The sequence below is a fragment of the Bos mutus genome, chromosome X (genome assembly GCF_027580195.1).
Source record: "Bos mutus isolate GX-2022 chromosome X, NWIPB_WYAK_1.1, whole genome shotgun sequence".
Classification (NCBI taxonomy): domain Eukaryota; kingdom Metazoa; phylum Chordata; class Mammalia; order Artiodactyla; family Bovidae; genus Bos; species Bos mutus.
Genome location: NC_091646.1, coordinates 17128505 through 17151267, shown reverse-complemented (window position 1 = coordinate 17151267; position 22763 = coordinate 17128505). Strand labels below are relative to the sequence as shown.

The window sequence follows — 22763 nt, the reverse complement described above, 5'->3', positions numbered from 1 at the left end:
CTCCTCCGTCCGTGGGATTTTCCAGGCAAGAGTACTGGAGTAGGGTGCCATTGGCTTTTGTTTTAGTGGGGGGATTTTTTTGAAGGGGACTTGTAAGGGGTCTAAGGAAGGTAACATAGAAAAGGCAGCTTGATTGGAACTGGACCATCCTCTATTTTGGAACGAGCAGTCATTGAGTTCACATTGATTCCTAGTAGCACAGGCTGCATCTCCTAACCTGACCCTCAAATTTTGGGAGGCACCTCCAAGGTCCTATTAGTTCATAGAGCTCTGGGTGGCTGCTCAGTCTCTATGGATGACTAAGGCTGGTGACCTGGTGTGAGTTCAGAATAGATTGGCAAAATAACAAAAAACTCTAGGCTTTTAAATCAGATCCTACTGAATTGTATCTTGGGATCCTGGGAAGTCTAAGCACTTTCTCACTGTAGGGCTGCTTGAAAAAGAGGTGCTGAGTTATTGTGATCATGAATGGCCAAATTTGGTGCCACCTACAGTGGTGATAGGAGCTTCCCTGGTGGCTCAGATGGTAAAGTGTCTGCCTGCAATGCAGGAGACCCAGGTTCGATCCCTGGGTTGGGGAAGATCCCCTGGAGAAGGAAATGGCAACCCACTCAAGTACTCTTGCCTGGAAAATTCCATGGATGGAGGAGCCTGGTGGGCTATAGTCCATGGAGTCACGAAGAGTTGGACGCAACTGAGCGACTTCACTTCACTTCTTCACTTCACTTTACAGTGGTGATAATGTCTTGTCAAGGCAGTAGAGAGTTAAGGGGAAAGTTCCAGTAAATAGGGGCTTCCCTGGTTGCTCAGACCGTAAGGAATTTGCCTGCAATGCAGGAGACCTGACTTCAATCCCAGAGTCAGGAAGATCCCTTGGAGAAGGGCACGGCAACCCACTCCAGTATTCTTGCCTGGAAAGTCCCATGGACAGAGGAGCCTGACAGTCTCTGGGGTCACAAAAAGTCTCACACAAATGAGTGACTAACATTTTTTTCCAGTAAATAGTCCTTGGTGTCCACAGTGTCCTGAGGCTTTTCCAATCCTCTGTCTAGGATTTTTGGTTAAATACTACTTCCCTGAGTGAAAAATTCAGTAAAAGATGTCATGTTGTCTGAGTTATTATGGAGTGGCTCTGTTGCTTACTAGCTATGTGACATTGGGCCAGTAACTTCTTAAAGCTCCACTTGTGAAATAGGAATCACAGTAGGACCTACCTCATACCTTTGTCAGGACATGCGATGAATTACTCTACATATCTCCAGCACCTTAAACGGTGATGCTGTGCCCAGAATAGCAGCTGAGGAAAGGTCTGTGGGATGAATAGATGAATGAATTATTGAATGTAAATATTGCAGTGAAATTTTCCACTTTTTCAAATCAATCTGAAAGTGCTGGGGTTTTATTGGGAGCAAATTGCTAAAGGCTAATTAGTTAATCAAATATTTAGACTCAGGGTATCTTCACTCCCCATGTATTTTCACAAAAGATATACTAGACATAGATGGAAAGCTAAAGATAGCATCTTTTGCCAGTTGGCTTTGAGTCTCACAGTGTCCAGAGTATACGTTTAATGTTGCAGAGATATTTTAATGGATCAAATTGTTCTCAAATATGAAAAATGTTAAATGCAGGTGATTTATAGCCCAATGTAAGTAAATGTTACTAAGTAAAGAGCTATTAAAATGGACAAGCAATAGTTAGAATGGTGATTAGTAACTATATATTATTGAAACATGAACCTTTAAGTGCTTGATGAAAAAATAATTCTCTGAACTGCTTATAAAATTTCTCCCCACTAAAAACAGAACAAACAAGTAATAAGTACCCAACTTTTTCTTTTTAAGGACAGCCCATAAGAGGGTGGTGATTTAACTTAACAAAGAGATATTGCAGAGCCGTGAATTTAGATTTTTTAATGTAAGGTGAAGTTTGAAAAGATAACATCATGCTTTTTTTTCCCCCTGAAAGTCCATCTTTATACTATAATTATAACCCAAATCACATTTGAACAAAACATCAGAAAGGGTGAAATTGGAAACCTTTTGTGTTAAGATATAGTTGTGGCTGCAGAGAATAAAAGTGATGTGCTTTGCCATCAGGTCAAGTGTAGAGAGAGTTAACCCTGGCATTAATAATCCCATGGTGAAACTCTTAGTCACTCAGTCGTGTCCAACTCTGTGACCCCGTAGACTGTAGCCTGCCAGAATCCTGTGTCCATGGGACTCTGCAGGCAAGAATACTGGAGTGGGTAGCCATTTCCTTCTCCAGAGGATCTTCCCAACAGAGGGATCAAACCCGGTCTCCCGCATTGCAGGCAGATTCTTTACCATCTGAGCCACCAGGGAAACCCAATCCAATGGTATTCCAACTTTAAAGCCAGATCACCTCCATGACTTCATTTTATTTTTTCTTAATCCATGGATCAGTTTCTCTTGGTATCTCCTTCACAGGAGCTCTATGGAATGGGGAAAGGGAGCAGAGAATAATAGAACCTGTTACATGTGCAGAGACAAAGTGAGAAAGCAAAAAGAGCAGTGCAACAAAAGTAAGGGAAGCTGAACATATAGCCAGCCGAGCAGCTACTACAGTGAGCTGGGCTGCAACGTCATTTGAGGCTTTCCCCTAGCCCATGTGCCTGGACGAACGTAAGGAAATGTGCATCTACAGTGCCATTACTTTATTTTCAATTTCGTTAACAGCTTTTAAAATCAACACATTTTATAGCAATTAACTATAATTACAAATCTTACAAACATTGTTATGGATAATTACACACCTAATTATTGTTCCTTCATTTAATTCTAAAAGAAATTAACTCTGCTGTTTTGACAAGTGCTTAGTGTTTTCAAAACTGTGAATACTCTATTACTTAAATTTGGTGTTATACATTCTCACAAACTTTTCCGAAGTCTGAAACTGTCTGTAATACCTTCAAGTAAGTCCCCTGTCTGCGTGCTGGTCCCATACTACTTTCATGCCTACCATTGCTTGGAAGGGACTGTCACCACTGCTAAGGAAAAATGACCCACTCAGTTAGTTAGTGGCAGGCTAGAGAATTTGGCTCCATATTTTCTGATGATGGTTGGTTTGATATTTGACAGCCAGATGCCAAGTGGATTATTGATTCATTGGAACAGCTGGATTGCCACAATTGACTTTCTGTCTTCAGGCTACTAAAATAGTGTGTTTGGGGGAGATGAAAAAAAAAAATTAGAAACACTAGTCTGTGTAACTTAACAGGTTTAATTTAAGCTAACTACATTAAGATACTTGATGTGCAGTGACAATAGGGTAGGTTAATGGGAGAAATATTGAGTACTGGGACTTAGATGTTTTGAATGAATCTCTGAAATTCAATTAACTGGTCCAGATAGCATCTCAAATGCTGTTGGTGTTGGGAGGGTTCAAGTTAAACAGTACTGATGAGGAATTCCAATGAGCTATGTTTGCAGTGAATTCTTAATAAGAGGGGAAGAATAAAGGGGAGGACACATGTGACCTACGACCAAGTTCCAGTTCAGATGCTTATGATTTTTCATGTGACCTCTCATGATTTTTCAGAGGGATGAATTAGACAATGTGGGTAAAATCATTGAGGATTGTATTCCACAGGTGGTAGGTTCTCAGCAAGTGTTCTTTTCCTTTCTTCCGTTAAATTATACATGTGTTGTTCTATAAATAATTCAGTTTTCAAGATTACTTCATTCTGAAAAATATTTTATTTTTGCTGATTTATCAATTATGTCATAAGAATGATCCAGTATTAACTTGTAGACCCACATGATTATTTTATGATTTTTAAAACCTTTCTACAATCACATTATCATATATACTTGTTAATTAGTTTTCTTATAGTACTAGGTGCTAAGATAAATCCTTAATAATGTGAAAGAAATTCTAGGTTCAGGATATAGTTGCACTGGCCAGTGAATGCATAGTTCTTTTTCTAGAACATGTACAGCTATTGTATGAACTTGAAACTAATTTTTTTCTTTATAGGCTTTTATCACTTGGTCTTATTCTTTTGGAAGATGGTGGTGTTTGTTCTACTTTCTCCAATTGCAAAGCCAAGGATAATGAATTGCCTCTAATGTCAGTTCTCACAATGATAAGTGATGGCCACTTGTTTGTATCCATGTGAGTGACAGGTCCCATAGTATTCACAGCCCTTCCATCACACAAGGCTCACCTCAGTCTGGATGGCTAATCCCCACCCTGCTCGGCCTTTTTTCATTTTTTCTTTGGGGACACCTACGAGCCCATCATTAAGGGGCTATATTCATTGTGATGAATCACTCAAAAATATTTACTGAGCCCATTTATTGGACCAGTAATTCTGCCAGGTGATGGAAATATAGAGATACCTATTTCTAAGATCAAACCTTAGAGATACCTAAGGCATTGCCCAACCTTAAGGTGCTTATAGTCTAACAAGGAGCTAAGACTTGTCTGTGGATAACTGTAATACAAGGTAAGAAACGAAAGTGCCACAAGGAAGAACAAGAAGCTATTAGAGTTCAGAGAAGGGAGTGATTACTTCTAGCAGGAGGAATTCAGGAAAGGCTTCACTCATTATTCATTCAGTCATTCAACAAACAAATGAACAAGAGGTTATGTTAGGCTGAGGATACAAAGCCAAATAAAACAACCTCTGTTCTTGAGTTTACCTCCTAGGAAAAGGCAGATATCCAAACTAATGACAGACCTGTGGGATAAGGTTAAGTGTTACAGACAATTAAGGTAAGAACAAAGTAGTGAGGGAGCTTAGGAGTTAAAAGAGCTTCCCTGGTGGCTCAATGGTAAAGAATCTGACTGCAGTGCAGGAGACAGAGGTTCGATTCCTCCGTCAGGAAGATCCCCTGAAGAAGGAAATGGCAACCACTCCAGTATTCTTGCCTGGAGAATCCCATGGACAGAGGAGCCTGACAGGCTACAGTCCATGGGGTCACAAAGAATCGAACATGATTGAAGTGACTTAGCATGCACACAGGAGCCAATATCATTGGGGAAGCCAAGGAGGGACTCATGGTTGAAGCAGAGTTTGAGCTGAGTCTTCTTTAGCGAATTTATCTTCTAGTGAATGTGACTGCTATGCACATAAAGAGCTCTAATACCATGTAAAAGGTGCTAAGTGCCTGAGAGAAATTCAGACAAAGAGTTATGAGGGAGGATTCATGGGTGAATATGTTTACTTCCAGCTGGGGCCTCAAGTATTTACCAAAGAGATCAAATTGGAGCTGGGCCTTACAGGATGAGCAGAAGTTCAACAAAGCAAGAGGTGATGGAGGGGATAGTACAGAAGGGACAGCATGAATCAAGGTGTGACCTCTTCCTGGCAATGAAGCTGAACCTGGCCTCTGTACCCTGACACCAAATTAATTTTCAGAGAGTTTTGAGAGAAGTAAAAATACCTTTACTGCTTTACCAGGCAGAAGGGTCCACAGCAGGCTAAATGCCCTCAAAATTGTGTGTCCCAACTTTGAGAGGGTAGTGAGAAGTTTTATAGTAATGGTTCAAAGAGGGTATGGTCAGCTAATGGACATTCTTCTGATGGGCTGGTGGTGATGTAATAGGAGTCAGCGTCATCAGCATTCAGGTCTCAACTGGTCTAGGGCTGTACACTTGTGGGCAGCATACCATCTTTAATCTTTAACTTTTTCCCACCTGGAGGGGGTTTCAGTATCTGCAAAACAGATCAATGCAAGGCTGTTGTGTGTATCCAGGCAATCCAGGACCTTGCCCCAAGGCTGCTTTTTGACTGTTCCTCCCTTATCTCTGCATCCCCTCCCTTCCCTAATTAAGCAACTGTTTGAACCTGCCCATTGGAACTCAGGGAAGGTCTTGGAGGCTGAATGAAGCCTAGTTCCTGTAGTCAAGCAATGGGGGACACAAAAGGCTTTTGTGTCGAGGAGCTCCACAGAGTCCTGCTCAGTATCAGTAAGTCCTCTGAAGTGGCTGAAGTAAACTCAGCTGAATGGTGGCACAATGTGAGGAGAACATAAGGTGCATCCGGACCGTGGAAGGTAGTCAATGCCAAGCTGGGTCGCTGGACTTCACTGAGTAAGCAGTGTGTCTTTTCTTCTGATTGTGCTTTGGGATTGAGGCAATATTAATTAAAAGCTAGGGTTCTGCAGTCAGACTGCTTGCATTTATATTCAGATTCATCAGTGACCTTGAGAGAGTCTCTTAGCCTCTCTGGTTCTTGGTATTAACATCTGTAAACTGGGGGTGACAATAGACTGTGTCCCACAGGTACAACCTCTGAGGATTGATTTAGTTCATGTATATGAAGCTCCTAGGATGGTGCCTAGCAAAAGGGAACACTATGTGTCAGTTGTTGTTGGTAGCACTAGCAGTAGCAGCAACGATACTAGTTGTGATATAAACAAGTAGCAACTTTAGGGAACTTTTGTGCTGTGAATTTATAGGGACAACTTAGGATGACCTGACTTGCTTGAGAAAACCAGTAGCGAACCTCAGGAGCTATTTAAAAATGATCAGTACTACCCTCTTTGCATAATTGTGAAGATACACCTGAGTTGAGCCATGTACTAGCCACGTGCATGGCCAGGCCTCCGCAGCCAGAAATGGCTCAGCCACAATGTTAGCTGTCAAGAAAATGGGGGCAACCAATAAAACAGGTCCAAGATTATGTCCAAGTTAGAGTTTCAGAAATACAAATCACATCAGCAAAGCTTGCAAACAGTAGGCATCACCTGTGGTTAAACTTAAGATTGTGCTGAAAGTGAGGCAATAACAGAATTTCATTCCCAAGTCCCAGGTGCCTTAGCTTTCACATCCTTACCTCAAGCTGTAATTTTAATATGAAAGTGTAGCTATTTCCAAATACAGTCTGCCCTCCTATCCCCAGGTTGAACCTCCTCTGGTTGCACATCCTTGGATTCAACCAACTGAATGTGAAAAATTCAATCCACAGTTGAATCAACAGATGTGAAACTGGCAGATATGGAGGGCCAAGTATACTACACCATTTTATGTAAGGAGCTTGAGCATCTGTGTGTTTTGCTATCTGCGAGAGGTGGAGTGGGGTCCTGGAACCAGCCTCCTCCCCCCGCAACTTCCCTGCCTCCCTCCAGAGATACTGAGGGATGACTGTAATACTAAAGTATTCCCACAGGGGCCATGTTCACAAGAAACAGGCACAGTCCAAAAACCATGATCTGCAAAGCTGTGGAAACTGTTCTTTCTCGTTTGACCCTTTGTGTGATTTTGGGTGCAGTCAACAAGTATGATTGCATTTCACAGATAGCCCGTGATTGAGTACATTCCCATTGTGTGTCCAACTGTAGATTCAGCCAATGAAATGTCATTGTATACGTGTCTCTTTCTTTTGGGTTGCCCTAACCTTTGGCTCACTTAATCTGGTTCTTGGTCATCACTAAAGCACACAGGCTGCTGTACAAGACGGAGGCACATTAATAAGCACTGGAGGAGACCACAAATCTCCTTTTTCAAATGAGCTTTAGCATAGTGAGCTCAAAGATCCCTTTGCAGATTCACAACAAACCTCTGGAAGTTCCTGAGACACAGAGCAATTAAAATGCATCTCTTTTTGAGACCTCTGTGGCTTACACTCTGAAAGCTCTGTTCAAACATAATTTTTTAGGTCTAAAAGTAAAGGAATCATATTGCATTGGAAAGATGATTATTATATGTCTTAATCAAAAAGGATTTAAAGGTGGCTGGTATTCTGCCAGTAATCAAACAGCCCTTCAAGGATTAAGCCTTAGGTGTCTTCTGCCCAATTTATTCACCCTCCCTCAGAAAATGGATCTTAACTTACACCTTGGTTTTGATAAACATTAATTAAACATTTACCTAGAATAAATCATGTTGTATTCCTTAGAATTTTTTCTTGACAAGGGATATTTTGGATGGCTCATGTTTGTTTAAAAAGACTATCCTTGGAAATTTACTAAAATATATATACTTGTGGCAAATAGAAGCTTTCGATAGAGTAGAGCTAGACATGTAGAAATGAGGGAACCTAAGTTCAGAGGGTGTCTGTGAACAAAACACTTGCCTATTGGTATGACCCTGAATAAATAAGGTAATGTTCTGACTCCATTTGTCAACAGAAAAATAGATCAAAGAAGATCTGCTTATAACACTGTGTTGTCTGGAGAGAGGATTAATTAAAATACTATACAAGGAAGTGCTTTGTAAATGACAAACTACCATTCAAATGTAATTACTATTGTAATTATCCCTGTCCAAGGTCCTACAGCTTAACGCTAGCCAGTTTACCTAAATAAATGATAATCATACACTCCCACCTTTTCCCACTAGGTGGCAGGCGAACTGCTTTGATAAAATGCTGAGCAAGTTGGGGCTATAAAAGCCACAGAGATGCTGTGGTTTGTGAGGCGGTGCAGCAGCGCGCAGAGGGTGAATTAGAAACTGTGAAAAGCAGAGGTGGCCGGTATTGTTAAAACCAATCTCATTCAAACGCCATTGATTTCAATTTACCAAAATTTTGTATCTATGAAAATATGGTCTTTTTCTAGACTACTGGAAAAAGGACAGCCAAGCAAATAGTTTCTGCAAATGAGGAAAATGTTTAGTAAAGTCAGAGTTATAGCTCACAGAGTTACTGATTATTGGTATCACCATTTTACAGGCAATGGTTTCATCCATATCAGAAGTTGACAGACTTCTGTAAAGGCCCAGATAGTACATATTTCTGGTTTTTCAGGTTGATTCATCTCTGTTGCAATAATTCAAGTTTGCTTTTATAGCCTGAAAACAGCCCAAGGCAGTAAAAAAAAAAAAAAAATGGTGTGGCTGATTACAATAAAACTTCAATTATGGAAGTTTTGAAACTGAAATTTGAAACACATATAACTTCCACTTGCCACAAAATATTATTCTTCTTTCCATTCTTTTCTACCATTGAAAAGTGTGAAAACCATTCTTAGCTCAAAAGCACCCAAGAAGTGGTTGCAAGCCTGACCCAGCTCCCAGGGGGAAGTTTGCAGATCCCTGTATGAATACCCTTAACTACCCTATTGGACAAGCTCTTCAATTAATATAAATAAGGTTTTTACTGCTTTCCTAATAAATATTTCAAAGTGACTATTCCTTTTTGTGTATAAGTTATTATGAATCCTTGTGATATTTTTTGCCTACCTCTCCATGTAGACTTGTGTCTTGTTTGTTGGATTGTAAACAGAAGAATTCAAGCAGTCATTGCATTATTCTTAGAAGTTGCCAGAAAAAAAACAGGACACCCTGTTATATTTACATTTCAGTTAAGCAACGAATACTTTTGAAAGTTTAAGTGTGTCCCGCATACTGTAAAGGACATACTTGCATGAAAAAATATTTGCTGTTTATCTGAGATTCACCTTGAACTGGGTGACCCGTGTTTTTATTTGCTAAATCTGGCATTGGTTCTTGTATTTAGGGACTTTGTCTGTAATGCATTGACTAAAGCCTGAAAAATGACCAAAAATCTTAAGACAGACCTCCTGAAGCAAAATATGTCTTTGGAGCTTTGAGGGAAATGTGCACCTTAACACATGAAAACAACTGTGTGGCATAAACAGCCGTGTTTCACATCCATTTTCATTTTTCCAGAAGTATTTGTTTAGCATTCTTAGCTGCCAGTCTCAGACAAGCTTTGTAAGAAGCCTGGAGTAATCAGCGGATAGGCATTTGTAGAGGGCAAAGTTCCACTCCACCCCACCCCCGGCCCGCGCTGGTATTCTGAGGGGCTGGACTTATTTTTGGCCAGATCCCACCAGAAACCCTTCCCTTCTCTAAACTCTTGTTCATGCCTCTTGATGGCGATTTCAAGGCTGCCCAGGCAGCGATTGGTGGAGTTTGCTTTGAGGGCGTATTTGTTCGGAGGCACGCCTGGTGCTACATGTTGGCTCAGATTTCATTTGCTGGGTGACTTTTCACGAAAGACACCGAATGCTACATCCTACTCAGATCTGATGTTCGGTCCAGCTTTAAGAGTTGCCGCCCGCCCAAGAGACTGTTACAGACCCTCGCGGAGTCTCTAGTCCCTTGGGCCTTGAGACCGAGTTAATCAAGACTGCCTCTCGGCCGCCGCTGCTGGGACCGAGTTGGGGCGCGGGCTTGGGGTGGGAAGATCGAGATGACCCACAGTCATCGGTCCGGTCGGAAGTGACAGCACGCGGTCCTCCCATCCGTGCGGGGGATGATCGCGCCACGCGCTGAGGAAGGCAGTTCTCTCCTGAGAGCCACCGGATAAGCACGGCGGCGCGGAGGGGAGCTGCTTCCGAGCCGGCGCCCTGCACATGCGAGAGGAGTCCTCCCACACCGGGAGCAGAGCGGGCCTCGGCTGTTAGCAGAGGAGATCGCAGAGTCTGGAGCAGCCGGAACCAGGTGAGCCGACGTCCTTTCGGTATTCTCCTTGAACCAAACTGGTTGCCCTCGGGGCGGGGGGAGAGGGGGAGGGGAGGGGCGGGGCTGCCCCCAAATTAGCCGAGCGAGCGAGCCGGAGCATAGTCGGCTCCTGAGCTGCCTCTAGCTACGCGATCACACCCATCGCCAGGGGATTTGAGTTGAGGGCCCAAAATATAAGGGGCAGGGGGCAACGAGATACTCAGGAATGAAGATGAAAGTTTTAATGCAATATCTTTAAAGTGCAAAGTTAATGCCAAAAATATTCCAAGAAGAACAATGTATGAAAATAGGACATAAAGACATGATCCGAGCCTTGCTTGGGAGGGACTTGACCCTGCTCGCATCACCCTAACCCCCAGCTTGGCAAGGCAACTTCACAGTGATTACCGCCGCTCTCGTGGTCCTAACTCCTAGCCCTCTGTGGTTTTTATTTCTTTGCTCTTCCGGTTGCAATGAGCTGGGACTTAAGTTTGTGCCTCCTTGGCTGCCGGGAAGGCAAAGGAACTGCGGCTCCCCTACCCGGGCTTTGCTCAAGGAGGCGGCAAGGAAGGTGTGGCGCGCGGAGACGGAAGGTGAGAGCTTACCTAAGGGCCTCAGGTACAAAACTCAGCATTCATTGCAAAAGCCAAAAAATAAAATAAAATAAAATAAAAAACCCCAGAAAACAAAAAACCCGACGGAAGTGAGGCACAAAAGGAAGCGGTGTTTCCTTAATTAGGGCTTAGGAACCCATTCAGAACTGGGTTGAATATAAATACCTTAAAGGACCCACAGGAGGCTGGGCAGGGCTTTTGAAATGGTTTTGCCGGAAAAGGGATGTCTCTGAACTTGGGGACGCCTTATTCCTCGCGGGCCAGCCACGAACGTTTCCTGGCATTGCAATTCAGTCTGAAATTGCAATGATAAAAACACCTTTAATGAGGATCACACTCCATTATTTGCAGTGCGTGTTCCCGTATCTTACCGCTTTTAACTCTCTTAGCAGGTGGCCAGAGACTCCGCTGCTGCTGCTACTGCTAAGTCGCTTCAGTCGTGTCCAACTCAGTGCGACCCCATAGATGGCAGCCCAGCAGCAGCAGGTGGCCAGAGACTCCGCTAGGCACTGGCTAAAAATCGCCTTTCAATGGTCTCTATCCTTTGAAACTTTTTTTTTGGCTGATCTTTTTATTTTCTTCTTATTGTTCGCCGTCCTTAAGGTTGTTGTTCAGTTGCTCAGTCCTGTCCGATTCTTTGCGACTCCATGGACTGCAGCACGCCAGGCTTCCCTGTCTTTCACCAACTCCCAGAACTCATGCCCATTGAGTCGGTGATGCCATCCAAGCATCTTGTCCTCTTCTTCTCGTGCCCTCAATCTTTCCCAGCATCGGGGTCTTTTCTAATGAGTCAGTTCTTCGCATCAGGTGGCCAAAGTATTGGAGCTTCAGCATGAGTCATGAGGTTGAGAGAGGATAAATGGTGCATTTAGCCTGAACTTGGGAGGTGTCCTGGTTGTATTCCAGATTGGGATGAGGCTGGCCACTGGGTCCTTGATTGCCAGATTCCTTACAGAGTTCCCTAACTGAAAGCTTTCTTTTGTCTTATGAAAGCCAGTGAAAATGAGGTCAAGAGGCCAAGCAAATGGAGGAGATAGGGAAACTATTGTTTATATTTATGTGCCTCTTCTTTAAAAAAAATCTTTGGAAGCTTTGGATGTGTCCAGTCCTCCAAAAGAACAGGAAAAAAGGTGGAATATGTTGGAGCGCTTGCCTGATTCTTGCAAAAATGAGTTTGCTTACCTTGTGTGTGTGTGTTAGTCGCTCAGTCATGTCCGACTCTGCGACCCCATGCCTGCTAGGCTCCTCTGTCCGTGGAATTCCCCAGGCAAGAATACTGGAGTGGGTTGCCATGCCCTCCTCCAGGAGATCTTCCTGACCCAAGGATCAAACCCGAGCCTCCTTCATTGCAGGCAGATTCTTTACCATCTGAGTCACCAGGGAAGCCCTTATTTTGAGGAGCTTACCTTCAGGAGCTTACCTTGAGGAGCTATTAACTCAACATTCCGCTTAACATAAAAGGAAGAAGTGGGGAAGTGCATCGCACAGCAGCTCCGTGAGCTGTTGCATTCCTTCTCCTCCTGGATTTAGCTGTTCCTCTCTGTAGCCAGCAGAGGGCACTGTGACTACATAGACTCCACTTTGACATTTTTGGGGGGTCGGGGAGGGGTGGGGAGGAGAATTTTCAGAGCTATAAAGATTGCTTGGATCCAGAAAGAAATGTGCACTATTTTCCATGAAATTTTAGTGGGGAAAATAAATTATTATTTAAGAACGTATGGATGTCTGTTTGATTAATAACCCATCCAACCAGAAAAGGAAAGGGAAGATGTTTCATAACTGTCTTTGTTACCAAGGATTGAAATAGCAAGAACAAAATAGCTATGTGATAATGAATATCAGCAGGATATCGCTAAATTATTTAGGACTCAACTAGTTAGAACTTTTTCTCCTAGAAATGTTTGTGCTGAGACCTAGTAACAGGGAAGAATAGGTCTGATTTATACTAAACACCTGCTTTTCTGTTCATTGCAAACATAAACCCTTTCATTAATATCAGGACAGTTAAACACAACTCCATTTCACCAAAGAAATCTGTCATTGGAGGCCCTCCATGATTTTCCTCAACAGACTTCCAATTTCGTGTTTTGACTATCCACTTGTCCCAGGTGGCTCAGTGGTAAAGAATCTGCCTGAAATGTAGGAGATGATGGTTTGATCCCCGGGTTGGGAAGATCTCCTGGAGGAGGAAATGGCAACCCACTCCAGTACTTTTGCCTGGAAAATCCCATGGACAGAGGAGCCTGGTGGTCTACAGTCCACGGAGTCACAAAGAGTCGGACACACTCAGCAACTACACAGCAGCAACATCCACTTCAGCCGCCCCATGTTTCAGCCTCATCTAACTGAATCCCCATACTTCCCTAGCAGTTCCTTTACTCCTCACCTCCCACTCACTCGCCCCTTCCATAAACACTGGAAATCCTACCCATTCTTCAAAGTCCAATTCAAATGCTGACCCTTTGTGAGTGTTGCATGTAACTCTTATTCTCTCTACTGTAAGCATTTGTGCAATAAAATGAGGATCTCTTCTTCTGTTCCAGATACTGTCGAGATATTCACAAATGATGAATACACAGGGAAACGTCACTACAGGGAAATGTTTGTGCTGTAACCAGAGTAAGCATGGGAGGGAGGCTCTGAGAGCTTTGATTAGTGCTTCCCAGACAGTCAGTGAGTGCTTCTCAGATAGCTGGAGGGAGCAGGGAAAGCCTCCTGTTAGAGGTGGTACTTGAACTAGTGTTAAAGGTTAAGGAAATCTGGATGACTGAAATAGTCCCTTAACTGGCTGACTTGTAGATTACAGAGGATGAAGGGAAGAGGTAGTGAAAGATAAGATGGGGGAAATAGGCAGGTGCCATTGTACAGAGGAAGTTCAGCTTTATTCAATAAGTCATGGGGACGTCTTTCATGGGAGTGATTTAAAGTGGAGGAAGTACTGGATCAGATCCCATATTTAGAAAGGTTGCTCTGGAGGCAGTGTGGTCCATAGGGTTGAATGGAAGACAGATTTAGAAATTTATATCACTCTTCAGATGAGGAATGAGAAGGGCCTGGACCACTGTAGATAAAGTACGAAAGGACATGGGAATTACCTGGAGGCCTAGTGGTTAGGACTCAGCATGTCCACTGCGGTGACCTGGGTCCAATCCCTGGTCAGGTAAATAAGATCCCACGTGGCCAAGAAAATAAAAGAAATGGACAGAAAGGGGCAGATTAGGCCCCCATAATCCATAATACATTGTTTGCAACTCTTATATGAGGCTTTCTACCTTTATAGTGTGTTCTATTTATCTTCCCTAGGAGACTAAATTCCTTGAGACCAAGATTTTTTAATTCATTTCTTTATTCCTCAGGTTACATGGCCTTGTCCATGATAAGCACTTTTGTCAGCATAAGTTGATTGAAGAGAATGAATGAATAGCTGAAATTTTTGATCACGAGGATCTACTTTTGAAGTGCTGTATTATTGCCCTTTGGTCTCAGAAGCCAGTTGAATGACATCTTTGTTTAACATATTAGTAAACGCATTGTGGGTAGTTTATAAATTTTGAAAAAAAATAAGACTTCTCATGGAAACCTTACCATTGATTACCATTTATGAGTACTATACTTTAAAATGTTAAATGATTTTGATGGTCTGTACTTTTTGAGCTCACCACTTGCATATGTGTGTATGTTTTAAGATTTTTGAAGGAGATTTTGAAGGATGTTAATTCTGCACAATTTTTACAAAAGCAAACTCCTTGTAATCAAATGTCCTTTCATAACAGAAGCTGCAATGAACTCAATCTTATTTGTCCATACAAATCCTCAAAGGATGTGATGTTTTATAAAATTCTTTGTTCTTGGTGAAAATGCTAACAGGAAAAAACATCCTGAGATCCTTCTGCCCTTTTGGGCACTTGAACAGGGTGAGCCCCAGTTCATGACTACAGAGCTCAACCAGCCAGGCTCTATTTCTCCTCATAGAGGATGCCAGGCATTCTCAGATTCACAAGGATCAGAAGCATGATGTTACACTCTCTAACTAATGTACTTTGGAAAAATACCTGGCAAAGAATTGCATTAATGCAATTATTGCACTATTTATTATCATCCCAATGAAAGGTTGTTGCTAAGCCATGAAAGACACCAGAATTCTTGGCCTCCAGAGGAGAGGAATTCAATCTGGGGCCAGTGACAAGACTTGATCGCTCAGAGCTTTTGTGTAATAAAGTTTTATTAAGGTATAAAAGAGATAGAGAAAGCTTCTGACATAGACATCAGAAGAGGGCAGAAAGAGTGCCCCATTGCTACTTGCTATTTTTTAGCAGAAAGTTATATATCTACTAGCAGGCTGCTAATTAGAGAAAGGAAATGTCTCAAAACTCAGAGAGTGGCACCAGGCCCCTCACCCACAACATGCCTTTTGAGATAGCTTTGGCACAAGGTGAGTCACCCCGGGCCATAAGAAGACTGACATGAATCTTGAAGAAAGGCAGGTTTCCAAACAAATACATAGTCTCATTAACAGAGCTTAAGAGAACATTTGCATGAGGAAAACATACTGGTTTGTTGAGTAAAACAAGTTTGTCAAGTTAGTTCTGTCTTAGTCAAAACCGACTTGAAGAAAAACAGAGTCTAAGGTAAATACATAGTTCATTAACGTAGCTTAAGAAACACTTTTCCATAAGAAAAATTCATTGGTTAGCTCAAGGTATGAGAAAAGTTAAGTTCAGGTGGAACCAGGTGTCCTCATGGCAACAGAGAATTTAAAAGAAACCTCCTTTTAATTTTGTATAGAGAAGGGAAAAAAATCTGAGGCTTGTAGTTTGTTTCCTCCTGCCGCTTAAGAGAGAGATAAAACGTCTGACACTTGCAACCTATTTCCTCTGTTTGGGGACCCCTAGCCTTCCTGCCTGTTACCCTCTCACTAAAAGTTTCAAGTCTGTGCAGCTTGCAGAACTGAAAGCTAATGTGGGAAGGTTACTTCAGAGTCTTTATTCTTCACATTAACTTGGCTCCAGCATTTTGCAAAAGTGACATATCCTTAGCAAAGTCAGAGAACACAGGATTAAACTCTGACCCAAAGTGAATTTTATGGGTAGAAGTATAGCTATCATTGAAAAGTTGGTTGAATGAAATTTTACCCAGTGATTTAGTTAAATATAGAGTCATGTCATTCTCCCTACCTGGAGTTTCAGTTTTTAATGCTCTTATTTGCATGCATAAAATGTATTTTGTGTGTTTTTAGTTTTATATGTTTTTTTTTTTTTATCCTCTTAAGGAGGGGAAGGTTTTTAAAAGCAAAGCATGAAACATTTGACTACTGCTGCTGCTAAGTCACTTCAGTCATGTCTGACTCTGTGTGACCCCATAGACGGCAGCCCACCAGGCTCCTCCATCCCTGGGATTCTCCAGGCAAGAACACTGGAGTGAGTTGCCATTTCCTTCTCCAATGCATGAAAGTGAAAAGTGAAAGGGAAGTCGCTCAGTCGTGTCCGACCCTTAGCGACCCCATGGACTGCAGCCTACCAGGCTCCTCCATCCATGGGATTTTCCAGGCAAGAGTACTGGAGTGGGGTGCCATTGCCTTCTCCGAACATTTGACTACATAAATATTTGAAACATCTTTATGGTAAAAGACAAAATAAATGACAGGCTTGGATAAAATGTTTACAATTAAAAATAAGAGTTCCTTAATATGCTAATGGATTCCCAGGTGGCTCAGCGGTAAAGAATCTGCCTGCCAATGCAGGAGATCCTTGGGTCTGGAAAATCCCCTGGAGAAGGAAATGACAACCCGCTCCAGTATTCTTATCTGGAGAATTCCATGGACAGAGGAGCCTGGAGTGCTACATTCCTTGGGGTCACAAAGAGTTGGATGCGACTGAGCAACTGAGCACACACACACACACACACACACACACACAGTATGCTAATAGTGCCTACACATCATTAAGAAAAACATTAAAAAGTGGGCAGAGGATATGAACAGACAACTTAAAGATGAAATAGAAATGGCTTACCATATGGAAAGATAATGAAAGATGAAAATTAAAAATGAGATACTTTGTGATTCACCTTCTGCTTGGAACAGATTGCAGAAGCGGATAGTATTTTATGTTGGTGAACATATGGGGTAAAAGAACTCTTATCCACTCTTAGTGAGCATGCAAATTGGTCTAACTTTTGTAAGGGCAATTTGGCAGATATTATTATTATTATTCCACATTTCTGTTCTCCTCGCTAGCTTCTAAGCTACTTGTGCAGACTGCTTCTGTTCCTGTCCTCGTTTCCCATTTTTGTGTCTGTTTTTTCCTAGGTGGTGATACTTGTTCTCATCTCAGCCTGGTAGCCTGACCTTGACTCCTGAGTTCTGTGATCTCTTCACAACTGCAAGTCATTCTCATATGAAATTTGAGTTTACTTGGTCTGCATCTTTGAGAGTTTCGGAACAATATACAAATTCCAGTTACCATCATGCTGTCTTGCTGAGTATCTCACATGACAGGACCAACATTTGGGTTGCTTGCTGGTACCCTGGTTCTTCTACCCTTTCTTCCTTCTGCCGCCGTAAATCACATACACGTATAGTCATGCCAAAGCTATTTTACCCTTTCTATTTGTCTTGTGAATGTTGTCATTTGCTCTTTATATGTTAGTGTTGTGTATTGCTCAGTGACAGAAAACTTTCAATAGTTGTAATTTTGTGTAAGTTTGAATAAGAATGGTATCCAAGCAAAAAACCAAGAAGGTAAATGATAGAGAGGCAAGAAGGGTGAAGAGGACAAAAAAGGTGGCAAACAAAATGAGAATTCTTGAAATGCTTGATAATGGTGAAACCAAGACCTCTGTAGGGCATTTTTGGGTGCTAATGAATCAATAAAGAAAAGTAAGAAAGCTATTAAGGCCAGTGCATCAGGGGCACACCAGAATCACTGAGAAAATCAGACAACTCAAAATGCCAAAATAGAAAAAAAGGAAAGAGATTTGCATTTGTGGCTTCTAAAACAGAGAAGGCTGAATAGACCTCTTTCTATGTGTAAAATCTACTAGCAGGCATCACAAACATGCAAATTTAAATTTTGATCTGGATGGAAAATTATAACATTCATTGTGAGCAGTAAGTGGTGGGATAGGTTTAGGAACTGCCATGGTCTATACGAAAAGACATGGCTTGAAGAGGAAGCAGATCATGAAGCCACTGCAGAATATTGAAGGAACAGATAGAGAAAAATGGCTATATGCCTGAACAGGTCTACAATGCTGATGAAACAGTCTTGTTCTGGAAGTGCATGCCTACTTGAACATCTATTGCAAAGGAGGAGACAAAGACCAGAGGCTTCAAGCCTGGGAAAGATAAGCTCCAAAGTTCTTTGTTCCACTGCTTCTGGTGATTTTCTGACTAAACCCGTTTTGCTTCACAAGTTCCAAAATTCTTGCCCTCTTAAAAGAAAATGCCAGAAACACTTTTCTGTGTATATGCATGGAAACCATAAGATATGGATCACTGAGAAACTCTTTTTTGATTGGTTTTTGAAGTGTTTTGTTCCTGAGGTTAAACAATATTTAAACCAAAACCATCTTGAATTAAAATTGTTGCTGATTCTGAACACGGCTCCCACTGATAAAAGTGTGATAGTAAATGCTGATCTTTGTGTTAAAGTCATCTCCATTCACCCCAGTACAACTCCATTCCTTCAACCCATGCACTTGGGAGTATATTTGACTACCTGGCAACTCTTATGAGAGAGACACCTGAAATTACTGTGAAAGTAGCTTGGCAAAATTTCTCCATATGTAATGCTTTAATGATAGTAGAAGAGTCAGTGAGAGAAATAAAACAATCAGCCCTTAATGGAGCCTGTCAGAAATTTCAGAATGAGGTTGTAACTAATTCTGAAAGTTTCCTTCCAGTGCCAGAAGAAATTGAAAATGTTGTAGCATCTGCAAAATGTTTGGGTGGTGAAGGATTTGAAGACAGTGAATTAAGTGACATTGCTGAACTGTTAGATTCTCACCCTCAGGAGATAGTTGAGAAATATTTCAACTGTCAGAGACGTGATCACATCACAAGTTGATGAAAGAGGTCAGTATAGGTTAACTTCCAGAACTTGAAGAATGTTGAAGCACCCACTCTGCAAATCAAATTGCTGTGATGATTCAGAGAAAAGAGATCCTTTGGTGGAATATTTATTGACTTTCAGGCAAGGCTTAAATGATTACCCACAACCTTATAAAGGCAGGAATAAGAAAGCTTCAAACAAAGGCCAGTAAGCATTTTCTCTCTGCTTGCTTCAACAGGGAGAAGAGGCTGGATCATCAGACTGCGTCATGTAAACCCATTCTACAAATAGCAGACAGAAAGACCTCACACAGACAGTGGAACCCTGGGATTCAGACTCTGACAGCTTTGATGATGTGATGATCCATGCAGGAGACTGAGCTTACTCATATGCAGATAAAAGCCTATTTTCTCCACTCTTTCCCTGTCACTACTGTGATGATCAGCCTTTTCAGTGATGCATGATATTCTTCACCTTGAGCTCAGAGAGAAATAGAAATTAGTTGTTCAACAATCACGATTGCTAATGTAAAATTCGTAAAATTCCATCAAGGCTCACTTTACTTAGTGTTTTATTCTGATGAACAAACCAATTGTCAGGGCTTTTATAATACTCCCTTCCCTCCCTCAATTTCCCCCCAAAGCTTATAAATTCCTCCAACACAAATTCCCCTACAATGAGGGTTTAAGTAACTCAACTCTAGGACCTAAGGAGGGGGCTATTCAGTTTGATAAATTTTTGATCCTATAATTTATTTTAACTCTGTTTAAGCTTAACTTGCTGTCTCAACAGAAAGGATACAAATCCCCTTGTTAATTCATTTGGTATAAGTTCATTTGTTTTGCAGCAATTGTATAAGGTACTGAAGGGCATGGTGTGTCCTGGAAGACAGTACATTTATAGTGGATTCCTGGATTTACTTTGGTACCTAATCAAGGAAGAGAAGCTGCTAGAGTTCATTGCCATCCATCCTCTCTGTTCTCATATCTGGTCTTCCAAGTGATTTAAATGGTTGAATATCCTCTTCCCTAAAGGTGGTAGAAATCCAGTAAGTTTTCCCCTAGCCTGGAAAACCTGTAAGATAGATCCCCTATATCTGAGTTTGCAGTGATCAGAGAAAGGGGACAAGAATACAAAAGTTAAAAGTCTTGGCTTGTGTAGTTACAGTTGGGATGGCAGACATTCTTCAACGTGTTCCAAGGAGGCAGATGAGTGTTGAAAACCCATTACTGGGTGATAGGGATCTAGGGACTCACCATAGTGCTAGGGGAGCTTACACTCTTCTCTAAGTCACAGTGGTTTTCAACACTGGCTGCCCATCCAAATCGTTATGGGGAACTTCAAAAGCAGATTTCTGGGATCTGTCCCTAGACGTGCTAAATCGGGGATTAGGCCAGCAGCTGTTGATTTTGAAAGCTACTCAAGCCATTTTTTAATAGAGTCATGGTTGAAAACCACTGCTGTTGAAAACTATAGTTATGATAGAAAATAAGAGACAAATGATAGTGAGCCCAGGGGGTAGGAAACCTCCATTCTAAGTTTCTGCTCTGCTACGGGCCCAATGGATGCTCTTATTCAAATCATCCTACTCTTTCCTTATCTGTCCAAGGAGAGAATAGGAACACTTGGTCTCTGATGTCCTTCTATCTCTGACATTGTTACCTTGAGAGAAAGGTGCATCAGCCTGATTGGTTGATTTGGGGACTACCTAAGCCCTTTCCTAGAGACCAAGGTGAGTAGCAATACTGCTGTCTTGTACTCTTGTTATTTTAAAAATGGTTCCTGTGGCTCAGGCTGTCTTCTGTTTTACTCCCTCTCAGAAAAGAGTTAGTCACAGATGCCACAGAAAAAAGGGAAACCAATGTAACATCAACTCTGAGTTATAGGGTTTGCATTATATATATATAATGCATAGACTTTGTCAATAAAACTAGATATTTTGTTTCATTTCCATAAACCAAAGCAGAGAAATATGTTAACTGTTTCAAGGTTCCATGGATAACTGGGGTACTCTTAATCATACCTAGAGGTAAATATTTTTAAGCGAATGATTGTTTTACCAGTATAATCAGCAGTTCCATATGGTGTTAAAGAATGTAGTTTCTTGATAAGTTTATCATTTATTGAAATTATTGTATTGGCAAGTTTTTGTCTTAATTTGACTAGAATTAGAGAAATAAAACTTTAAGTTGAATAGCATCCATTAGGAACTGTTAATATAGAATAATACAATGGGAAACTGACTATTATATGATTCTGGTGGTGGTAAGAATGCCTAGACTTTGGCTTGATATATGGAAACATTTGTCTAGGGCCTAGACCATTTGAAATAAAATACTGGGGTAGATCTAATTCTTGTTTATGGCAATATCCAGTTCAAATAATTTAAGAAGTATCATTGATGAGGGTGAAAGACCATTTTAATATGGTTCTGTCTAACAAGTCAGCAAGGCTTCCGAGGCAGCTCAGTGGTAAAAGAATCCGCCTGCCAATGCAGGAGAAGCAAGAGATGGAGGTTCCATCCCCGGGTTGGGAAGATCCCCTGGAGAAGGGAATGACAACCCACTCCAGTATTCTTGCCTGGGGAAGCCCATGGACAGAGAAGCCTAGTGGGCTACAGTCTATGGGGTCACAAAGAGTTGGACACGACTGAGTGACTGAGCACACACAAGTCTGCAGAACACAGGAGGATGTGAAAGTTGGTTTAGGCTAAGTGGTAGAAATAGAAGTTAATGATAGTAGCACCATGTACATGGGTGTTCCTTTTTTCTTTTCTAACTGGAATTTCTTTTGGTAAATTTTATATGCAGTTTGAATGGAAAGGATCTTTCTGTTGTCAAATGGCTCAGGTAAATTCTGATCTTCGATTTTATGAAGTACATGGAAATTTCCTTCTTTACAGACATATTTAACAACTGGCAAAAAGAAAGAAAAGGAAGACAAAGCAGGTAGAGAGAAAGGATAGCTCAGGTTGCTGAAATTTGTAGAAAATATTAGAAAACTGGCATTACATTTAAAAAGGGCATTTTGTTTGCTTAAAATCTTTTAAGATCAAAATGCAAAGAAGGCTCTTTAAACTACACATTTGGATTATATAGCTGCCAGCACCTGAATGCTAATAAAGGGCTTCTCCAGCGTGTATAGTCTCAAAGAGTGTATGGGTCATGTTTATGCTATGAAATACATTACTCACTGAACTTTACATAGTTTTATTACCTTTTAATGGCCTTTGATGTCAGTGTGTTATGGTTGTTTTCCTGAGAGTTCAGAAATAAATATGTGCTATGAACAGAGTGTATATGCTCTGGGGAACTATAAAATCAAGTAGAAAATAGGTGGAAGGATAAATAGTACATTTCACTAACAAATTGGAGAGTAGTTAAACATGAATCTAGTGTGCTTGAGATGTTGCACTTCATTTTTCTTGCATTACTACATAAAGCCGAAGATATAATCAACCTATTATTGCAAAGACCCAAAGTTGGTTCTTGATTAACTGGCAGTGGTATGATGAGTGGCCTAATGGCATGAACATGGGACTTAGAGTGAGGGCTTTGGCAGTGACTTCTTGTCTGCCTTGAACTGGGGACTCCCTTTCTTTGGGTGAGTGGTACTTAGTCCTGGCAGAATAACCCTTGGCCTGTTGAGGTGTGAGAAATTAGCGTGGGTCTTAGGCTTGGGAATCAGGTACAGGTATCTGCCTGCTTGCAATCCTGTCCCT

At 41.5% G+C, this 22763-nt stretch overlaps 1 non-coding gene across 1 annotated transcript; it reads left to right on the top strand.

The window, feature by feature from the left end:
* Positions 1-508: 508 nt before the first annotated feature.
* TRNAC-GCA (transfer RNA cysteine (anticodon GCA)) lies at positions 509-581 on the top strand. The gene has a single exon. It is a non-coding gene; the product is annotated as a tRNA-Cys (tRNA).
* Positions 582-22763: the final 22182 nt, after the last annotated feature.